Raw genomic sequence first — 11,076 nt, 5'->3', positions numbered from 1 at the left:
ACAAAAGCACTTACAAAAATACACTTACATAATCGTTCAAGCTGGGAGCTGATCGTAAGGCAGGGGTCCACTGTATATGCAAGTGTGCTGATTGGAATGAGTGGAGAAAGTGTTTTTTGAGAGACTTGACATGCTGTTGGAGTGTGATCAAGATAAAACATATGATGGGATTCCAAGAAGTTGATTGGCCAGTCTTGAATCCTGGAGGTGGGAAATCAAGTGTCTGTATGCTGAAGGATAGGTGAGAAACCATACCCCCGGCCGGGATTGAACCCGCGGTCATAGAGTCTCAAAACTCCAGCCCGTTGCGTTAGCCACTAGACCAGCTAACGCGACGGGCTGGAGTTTTGAGACTCTATGACCGCGGGTTCAATCCCGGCCGGGGGTATGGTTTGTTTGCAATCGTGTCATTACGATTTCTTGAGTCATGTTGACGGCAGTGAAGGGACTTGAGCTAGAGTTCGTCACGGCCACGCTAGCTGGAGATTCGTCTGTAAAAACTTGCATTTGTGGTCACAGAGGTGCCTGTGCTAACCTTCCTATGGTGTAGAAATATACCTAGTTGGATGAATCTTATTGTGGCTAGCTGGTCTAGTGGCTAACGCGACGGGCTGGAGTTTTGAGACTATGACCACGGGTTCAATCCCGGCCGGGGGTATGGTTTGTTTGCAATCGTGTCATTACGATTTCTTGAGTCATGTAGATAGGTGAGAATATTGCAGTTTAGAAGGCAATATGAACTGAGGTGTCTATACACTTTTGGTAAACACACCTTAGGTGTCTTACACATCAATGAAGTTCCAAACAATCTAAACAAACCATACCATGGGTGGGGATAGAACCCGTGATCAGAGAGTCTCAAAACTCCAGACCGTCACATTAGCCACTGGGCCAGCTAGCCACAATAAGCTTCATCCAACTAGGTACTCTATATTTCTACACCATAGGAAGGTTAGCATAGGCACCACTGTGACCACAAATGCAAGTTTTTACAGATGAATCTCCAGCTAACGTGGCTGTGATGAACTCTAGCTCAAGTCCCCTTAAAGCCGTCGACATGACTCATGAAATTGTAATAACAAGATTGCAAACAAACCATACCACAGGCGGGGATGGAACTCGTGATCACAGTCTCAAAACTCCAGACCATCATGTTAGCCACTGGGCCAGCTAGCCACAATAAGATTCATCCAACTAGGTCACAGTGGTGCCTATGCTAACCTTCCTATGGTGTAGAAATATACCTAGTTGGATGAATCTTATTGTGGCTATCTGGCCCAGTGGCTAACATGACGGTCTGGAGTTTTGAGACTCTTTGATTGTGGGTTCTATCCCCACCAGTGGTATGGTTTGTTTGCAATCGTGTCATTACGATTTCGTGAGTCCAAACAATCTATATTTGGAAAGTTAAAAAAATCTTCTTACCTCTGACAATGGTAAGGTTCTCCATAAATAGCCTAGCCGAGAAATTATTTGAGAGTGAGTTTCACCTGGGTACTTTGCACGGACCTTTTCCCTCATTTCCTTCTGAAAGAGCATGTACTGATTCAGTGGACGTTTTATCTGAAAATAAAAGTACTTATGTTGTTGGTGACCAGGAAAGAATAAAGTTTAACATACACAAATGATACAATTTAAAAATGCAGCTACTCACCAGGAAGATATTTATTATCCTGTATCATATGAAAATGCTCACTACTGCCAGCACCCATTTTGTGAGCATATCACACTTATTTTTCTTACCAATTTGCTTGTCATTTTCATCCACATTCTTGTGTAATTTTAAAATTATGGTAAACCCTCGATATAAAATTATGGGCAAAATTCACTGGTTAAATTATACTTTTAACTCCTTTATTTTCAATGTTTATTATAGTATAATGGTAATATATTATGTATACAACAGTATACTATAGTGTTTTTGCTATTTTTAAACATTACTTTGCCTTAATAGACACTCAGACATTCCCTTTACTGTATCAAGTATAAACCTCATTTAAGTTAGATGAAAAATTCCCTTAAAAAAAGCTTTCTAAAATAAATTTATGGTGTGGGTCAGTTCTGATAAAGTCACAGACTAAGAAAATGTCATGGTTACATGCAAAAGGAAGGATATAGGTTTGGTAATAGAGTTGTGGGTAAGTGGAACAAACTCCCGTGTACCGTCACAGAACCTAAAACATTGTGTAGTTTTAAAAATAGGTTAGATAAAGACATGAGTGGGTGTGGGTGAGTGTGAGTTGGACCTGACTAGCTTGTGCTACTGGGTCAGATGCCGTGCTCCTTCCTTAGGTGAATGTGACCTGACCTGACTAGGTTGGAGCATTGGCTTGGGCTGGTGGGGGACTTGGATCTGCCTCGCATGGGCCAGTAGGCCTGCTGCAGTGTTCCTACTTTCTTATGTTCTTAGATATACTCCTGGCCCATGGCATAGAAAATGAATTCACAGAAAGTGAATCTAAAATGTAAACCATGAGAATTTGTTCTGAGACGTTACAAATTCCACATTTCTTGACTAATGTTTACAAAACAAAATAAGCTTCCCACATATGCACCAAAAGGTCATCCTAAAATGGTATGACTCTTGTTAAAAACAACTGATAAAAAATATAATAAAACTGTCTACACTACCTCTAACTTTCACAGTAGCTGCCTGGTTGAATCCTCCTTTATGCACAACTTTTCTTGTGTGAAGCTTAGTCCTGGCTTTGTTTCTGTAGATGCCTTCCTTTCCCATTACATTGTAAAATGCTTCAAACTTCAGAACACCCGTGACTTAACCTGATTCTTTTTTCTCCCTTCTCCCTCTTCCCCTTTCCTCTTACTCCTTTGGGTTCTCTTTCTTCTGCCTTGGGTGTTTGGTCCATTATTATTCCCCCTTCCTTCTGTGTTCTTGTTCCTACCCTTTGTGGGCCCCTAGCTCCCTTGCAGTGCTCCTTTCTTAATGTTTGACTCCACTACTACTACTGCTACTACTACTCCTACTACAACCTCCTCTCTCTCTCTTCTTCCTTTCCTACTACCTCTCTTGTCCTGTCCCTGTCTGCTGGCCTATATATACTCCCTCCCTCCTCTTCTTTTTGTTAATGTAACTTTGTAAATGGTCCAAGTCAAACTGAAACATCGTCATAATCTCCTCTCTCCTATGTGTAGGTTATTTGAGTATTGTTCCAGTCACCGTATTGTGCCTTTTTGTTATTTAGCTATTTTATAGTTTGCTCTAAAGCTATGTGACTCCAAGATGCAAAATTCACTCATTGTAAATTAATAAAACTCCAAGAATATTATTATTAACATAAATAGAAGTCTGAAACCTAAATAAACACTGCTAAAAGATATTGGAAATGAAATGACGGAAAAAGTACAAAACTGTAATTAATACCATACTGTTCCTGATGCTGGTGGGAGTCTTTTGATCCTTGGATTAAGCATGACTGCCTTCCATTCCCTAAGGCTAAATGAAACCTACAGGTTTGGCACTTCCCCATATACTATACAGTAAATACTATACTATATACTGTACTGGGGATCTGGGATGCTTATGAGTTTCAACTACCTCTATATTCCAAAATAAAATGAAAATGAGCAAGATATTTAGGGATTCCATGGTTTATATATATATATTTTTTTAACACACCGGCCGTCTCCCACTGAGGCAGGGTGACCTAAAAAAAAAAAACTTAAACACTTTCACCATCATTCACACAATTACCATCTTTGCAGAGGTGCACAGATACAACCATTTGGATATCATTCCAAACAGCAAATATTCCAAACCCCTCCTTTAAAGTGCAGGCATTGTACTTTCCGCCTCCAGGACTCAAGTCCGGCTAAGCGGTTTCACTGAATCCCTTCACAAAATATTACCTTGCTCACACTACAACAGCTCGTCAGGTCCCAAACACCATTTGTCTCCATTCACTCTTATCTAACACGCTCACACATGCCTGCTGCATGTCCAGGCCCCTTGCACACAAAACCTCTCTTACCCCCTCCCTCCATCCTTACTTAGGATGACCCCTACCCCTCCTCCCCTCCACTACATATTTATACACCCTCCAAGTCATTCTCTTTTGCTCCATCCTCTCTAAATGACAAAACCACCTCAATAACTCCTCTTCAGCCCTCTGAATAATACTTTTAGTAACTCCACACCTCTTCCTAATTTCCACACTATGAATTCTCTGCATAATATTTACACCACATGTTGCCCTTAGCCATACATATATACGTATCTTTTAAATCTTTTGTACCAAATTATGTAATAAAATTTATTTATTTTTATTAACACTTCAGCCATTTCCCACCAAGGTAGGGTGGCTCAAACAAGAAAAACTTTCACCATCATTCACTCTATCACTGTCTTGCCAGAGGTGCATTTACACTAAAATTATAAAACTGCAACATTAACCCTTTCAGGGTCCGTCCCGTAGATCTACGGCTTTACGGTGAGTGTCCAAACCGTAGATCTACGCCATGAGCTCAGCTCACTCTGATAAACTCTGAGTGGTACATTTGGGCCTAGATATGAGAGAATACATCTATGTGGTATGTGTGCACCACATAAAACAGATCCTGCAGCACACTGTGTATAATGAGAGAAAAAAACTGAAATCATGATTTTTCGATTAAAACAGCAACTTTACAGTGTTTTTTCGTATGTTTTTTATATTTGTATTTTGCGATTTCTTGGTCTCATTTGATAGAATGGAAGACATATTACAGAAATAGAGATGATTTTGATTGGTTTTAGCACTGGAAATGGCTTGAAACTGAGCTCAAAGTAGCGGAAATGTTAAATTTTTGCCGATATTCAAGAGTAAACAAACAACCTCACACATCTAATACACGTCAGCTGGTGGGTCTAATATACATTCACAAATATGGTGATGATATTTATACAATTATTACAGTATTGCATAACAGTAAATCTTCTATTTTTTTGGTGTGAATAAAAATTCATTATGTGAATAAAAAATGAAAATGGAATTTATTTGTAAAGCCTCAAAACATAACTAATGAACAGAGGAAATGTTAGTTTAGTGCCAGGAATACCTACATTGTTTATTCTGGACCCTATTTTGAAATTGGAATATTTTGAACTTTGTGTTAAATTGGCCAAATTAACAATTTCCGATCACTTTATTTTGTAGTTGAAACAGTTGACTTGGCGATTTCTTGTGCTCAATCGATAGAATAGAAGTAATACTAGTGAAATAGCTAAGAATTTGGTTGATTGGAATAATGTAATTGGCCTAAAATGGGAGTCAAACTCGGCAAAATCGCCGATTCGTAAATATTCACGAGAGCATAATTTCGTAAATTTTCCACCAAATTTCATACTTTTTGTTTTATTACCTTCACAAAAAGATTCTCTACGATTTCATAAGAAAAAATAACAAATTTTTTTTTTGAAAATTCTTGGACACTGGTGCATGACTCCAGATTTGGGCCTTGGACCCTGAAAGGGTTAACACCCTTCCTTCAGAGTAATAAAATATATCAGTAAAAAAAAATGGGGTGGTGGGGGAAATGGAATGTCCAAATGGCTTCAGGAAGAAATCCAAATATTCTTTCTCGAAGCCTTTTTTATCCACTTCCGTGAGGCTGTGGGTCCCACAACATACGTACATACATATGTATACACACACACAAACCCACACCCCCACTCACCAAAACCCAACCCCCACCCACCAACACTCCAACCCCCCAAAAAATGAACTAGTGCAGTAACTGTTTCTTGAATTTATTTACACAAACTTACCTTATTTTTGGGCTTCCTAATCATCATTTTCTCTAATGGGCAGAGAGGTTCTAGCTCAACCTGTTCTGGGCCATTTTCAGTCACATTCAATCTTGAGCTATTTTTCTCTTGCCTCTGTGTCCGGGATTCTTGTGCCAACAATTTATTTTCAACTTTAACTTCCTTTAACTGCATATTAACATAATTGGCATGAGTGTATTTTTCCTTTTTATGAAAACTCTGCCTTTCGCTTTTGTGGTTAATATCATTTTCATTAAACACCACAAAGTTAGCTTTTTCAGCTTCATCTAAAGACTGAACTTTGTCATATTCCACAGGCAAAGACAGAGAAGAAAATTCTGTCTTGATTTTTCTGTATGCATCTGATTCAAGTACAGATTCCTCGTCACTCTTGATAATGTCAGGTGATTTAAGACATTCCTGAGAAGCAATATCCTTGTATAATTTGTTTTTGTAAAGGGACTGAAGGCATTCACGAAAACCTTTAGTTACCTGTCCTGCTTCTGTTATGCCCGACTCGTTTGCTTTTCTTGAGAATGCTTGTGATAAAATATGGGGTTCATTAGTTTCTCCTTCATCTAGCAAATTTTCTGAAGCATTAACAGCATTCTGAATGTTCCACTGATCTATAGATAAAGTTTTCAATCGAGTCAGTACTGGCATATGCTGGGGTAGTGTAGTCATGGATATGATCTGTGAATCAAGTGGTGTATTGTTAAGAGAAACAAAAGGCATACAGGACTGTGATCTGGGATATTTAGGTAAACTTGATGCATAACAAGTGGATGATCTTGCCAGTGGAAAAGAGTCAAAAGAATAACGACTGGTTGAAGGATCTGATACTGGTAACAGCTTTTTGACACACGAAATGGAATCAGAAAAAGGGTGCTGGGTTTCAACAGGTCCAGGAGTAACAGCTCGTACATAGCCTCCATCATCATCTTCACCGTGTTCATCATCTGACAGCCATGACATTCGATCTGTAAGTAAATATGCCAAAATATTTCAAGGAATGTAAACAACATATGCATGTCAGGTGTACCCATAAAGAGAATGTGTTTAGAACTTACCAAGCATAGGTTTACTACAATTAAATCACCAAGTTGAACAAAGTTCAAAACAGCATTTTTTTTTTTTGTTTACATGCTGGCCATCTCCCACTGAGGCAGGGTGACAAAAAAAAAAAAAAAACCTCTTTCACCATCAGTCACACTATCAATGTCTAGCCAGAGGCATACAGATACAACACTTTAGATGTCCCTCTAAACAGCAAATATCCCAAATCCCTCCTTTAGAATGCAGGCACTCTACTTTCCATCTCAAGGGCTAAAGTCTGGCTAACCAGTCTCCCTGAAACCCTTCACAAAATATTACCTTGCTCACACTCCAATAGCTCATCAAGTTTTGGGATTTGACAAAAACAGTATTATATGTAGTACAATACAGTGGACCCCCGCATAGCGACCTTAATCCGTGCAAGAGGGCTGGTTGTTATGCGAAATGTTCGGTATGCGAATGAATTTTCCCCATAAGAAATAATGGAAATCAAATTAATCCGTGCAAGACACCCAAAAGTATGAAAAAAAAATTTTTACCACATGAAATATACATTTTCCTACACACAAAGAGAAGGATACATGCATAATAGTAGAGTAGTACATGCACAATATATATTGTGCATGTACTACTCTACTAAATGAAGAATAAATGACACCTTTATTGAAGATGCAGCAATGACTGATGAGACACTGTGTCCTGGGAGTGCCTTTTCCTCCTGAGTACTGTAGGTCCTGTTTGGCATTTTCTTCCAGAACAGGCCTTATCACACTGTGTATGCCACTACGATTCTTAAATCTCTCAAACCAACCTTTGCTGGCTTTAAATTCACCAATATGAGCACTAGTTCCAGGCATTTTTCCCTGTTCACCTGGGTGTTAGTCGACTGGTGTGGGTTGCATCCTGGGAGACAAGATTAAGGACCCCAATGGAAATAAGTTAGACAGTCTTCGATGACACTGACTTTTTTGGGTTATCCTGGGTGGCAAATCCTCTGGGGTTAATTGTTTCTTGGTATTCTCAATAAGCCACACCAACAACGGTGCTACAGCAGCAGCAGCAGCTGACGGTGGTACAGCAGCAACAGACGATGCTACAGCAGCAACAGACGATGCTACAGCAGCAGCAGACGATGCTACAGCAGCAACAGACAATGCTACAGCAGCAGCAGATGATGCTACAGCAGCAGCAGCAGACGATGCTACAGCAGCAGCAGACGATGCTACAGCAGCAGCAGACGATGCTACAGCAGCAGCAGACGATGCTACAGCAGCAGCAGACAATGCTACAGCAGCAGCAGACGGTACTACAGCAGCAGCAGCAGCTGACGGTGGTACAACAGCAGCAGCAGCTGACAGTGCAGCAGCAGCTGACAGTGCAGCAGCAGCTGACAGTACAGCAGCAGCTGACGGTGGTACAGCAGCAGCAGCTGACGGTGCTACAGCAGCAGCAGCAGACGGTGCTACAGCAGCAGCAGCAGTTGACGGTGGTACAGCAGCAGCAGTTGACGGTGGTACAGCAGCAGCAGCTGACAATGCAGCAGCAGCTGACAGTGCAGCAGCAGCTGACGGTGGTGCAGCAGCAGCAGCAGCTGTACCACCAATAGTAGCGATGGTTGATTGGGGTTTATTATACAACCTGGCCAGCTCGGAGACACGCACTCCACTTTCATACTTATCAATGATCTTTTTCTTCATCTCTATAGTAATTCTCACCCTTATTGCTGTAGGGTTGGCACTAGAAGCTTTCTTGGGGCCCATGGTCACTTATTTTCCAGAAAAAATCACCAAAAACACTGTAATAATACGAAATGTTCCGATTGTATGCTTGGATGTTACCGCGGAGGCTGGCTGGTAAACAATGCCACCGGCGGAACATGTGAGCGTGGCTCAGGCCGCACATTGGACGCGTCTCGGACGAAGGGCGGTGAGCGGGTTTTTGGGCGGTATGCGAGGCAAAATTTTTGCGATCAAAGCGTCCGGTATGCGGATTGTATGGTATGCGATGCGTACGGTATGCGGGGGTCCACTGTATAGGTGTATTATTATAATAAAAAAGAAGTGCTAAACCATTATATAGGTACATAACTTCTAATTTCTGTGCTCCATTGGAGTCAGCAATTTTTTTGAGATGGCAATTATTATTATAATAAAAGAAAGCAGTAAATATCTGAGATTGCAAGATCACTTTGGGAAATCAGGCATCTAAGGCACTTTTTTTTTTTCACCTGGGTAGGGTTATCTGTTAGGGCCCTTGGGATTATCTTCCATGTATTATTATTATTATTACAACATTAAACTGCTAAGGGTCATACAGTGCTGCAGGGAGGTATTCTTGGAAGTAGGAAAGTGCGAGTGTTAAAAGTAAACGTGGGGTAGGTGGTGGCATGAAATCAAATCTCTCTCCCTTGGTAAAAGGTAAATCTTTAAAGTTGGTAGCTAGTATTTTCTACACACTCTTCAAAAGGCTTTTGTAAAGAGATCATGTGAGGATGATGACAATCTTATGGCTTGAATAGGTAGACACCTCAATGAACCACAATGTAGGTGTCATTTGCAACTTGCAATTTAATTTCATCTTGTCGGTATTATATACCATTCTTGTACTACTATTACTTCTACCACCACCTCTTCCTGCCTATATATAGCCGTCCTGCTCCACTTCTGGTTAGTGTGACTTTGTAAATGGTCCAAGTCGGATCGAAACGTCGTCGTAAGCTTCTCTCTTTTATGTGCGGGTTACTTGTGTATCGTTCCAGTCACGGTATTGTGCCTTTTTTTTGTTATTAATTTAAATCATGTGTTGCCTACACGCTGCAGTTAAAATTGGGCGTTGCCTTCTAAAACAGTCTGGAGATGGACAATGGGCACCCTATCATGCAGTGTATGGAATGAGATAGCTCAACGGATGAAATTCAGAAACGCACAGGCAAGTTTGTGGCAATCTAATGCAGCTTAAATCTTAAATGACTTTGTTGGTTCAGGGCTAAAGACAGATTCCAATGGCACTGGGGACCAGCAGGGACATTTTCTTCCAAGTAGATGACAGTACAGTAGACCCCCGCTTAACGATCACCTCCCAATGCGACCAATTATGTAAGTGTATTTATGTAAGTGCGTTTGTACGTGCATGTTTGGGGGTCTGAAATGGACTAATCTACTTCACAATATTCCTTATGGGAACAAATTCGGTCAGTACTGGCACCTGAACATACTTCTGGAATGAAAAAATATCGTTAAACGGGGGTCCACTATATTAGGAAAGAGGGTCATTTATGGAAAATGTGCTGGTTTCCAAAAGGTAGAATGTAACTACTATTTTGACTGACTTTAGTTTTAAAATGCAGTATGTAAAGCTCATGCTAGAAATTCTCCAGGTCAGGCAAGACTGCAAAATTAAACCCTTTTATCAACTAAAAAAGAAATACTGCAGACTGATTTTAATAGCAGTTGTACGTTATTCCATTCATACTTGTGGCTTTGCCAGGATCTTTAAGGTCCTGAAATTGAGACAGCACTTCATTACCATCAATGAACAAGTTATTACTCACTGTGGTAGGTTACCTTCACTACACATGTGAAATTTCAGGCATAATATAAATGGTCTCAAACCCTTCAAAAGAGGACTCAGTGAAGGGCTCTTCATCCAAAACACTGGACCTACCCTCTCCTTCAGATCATACCATATTTTGCGTCAATTAACATTTTATGCCAAGTTTAAACTAAAGGTTAAATAATATTTAAACTGCCTTATGTACTGGCTAAACATTTTACTGAATTTATAAAAAATATATTTACAGCTCCTAGGTAGTAGGTTGGTAGACAGCAACCGCCCAGGGAGGTACTACCGTCCTGCCAAGTGAGTGTAGAACGAAAGCCTGTAATTGTTTTACATGATGGTAGGATTGCTGGTGTCTTTTGTCTGTCTCATAAACATGCTACTTCTACTTACACTTAGGTCACACTACACATACGTGTACAAGCATATATATATGCACCCCTCTGGGTTTTCTGCTATTTTCTTTCTAGTTCTTGTTCTTGTTTATTTCCTCTCATCTCCATGGGGAAGTGGAACAGAATTCTTCCTCCGTGGGCCGTGCGTGTCGTAAGAGGTGACTAAAATGCCGGGAGCGAGGGGCTAGTAACCTTTTCTCCTGTATATACGTATTACTAAATGTAAAAGGAGAAACTTTTGTTTTTCCTTTTGGGCCACCCTGCCTCGGTGGGATACGGCCGGTGTGTTGAAAGAAAGATATT

The sequence above is a fragment of the Cherax quadricarinatus genome, chromosome 13 (genome assembly GCF_038502225.1).
Source record: "Cherax quadricarinatus isolate ZL_2023a chromosome 13, ASM3850222v1, whole genome shotgun sequence".
NCBI classification, from domain to species: domain Eukaryota; kingdom Metazoa; phylum Arthropoda; class Malacostraca; order Decapoda; family Parastacidae; genus Cherax; species Cherax quadricarinatus.
Note: the sequence above shows the minus strand (reverse complement) of the source record.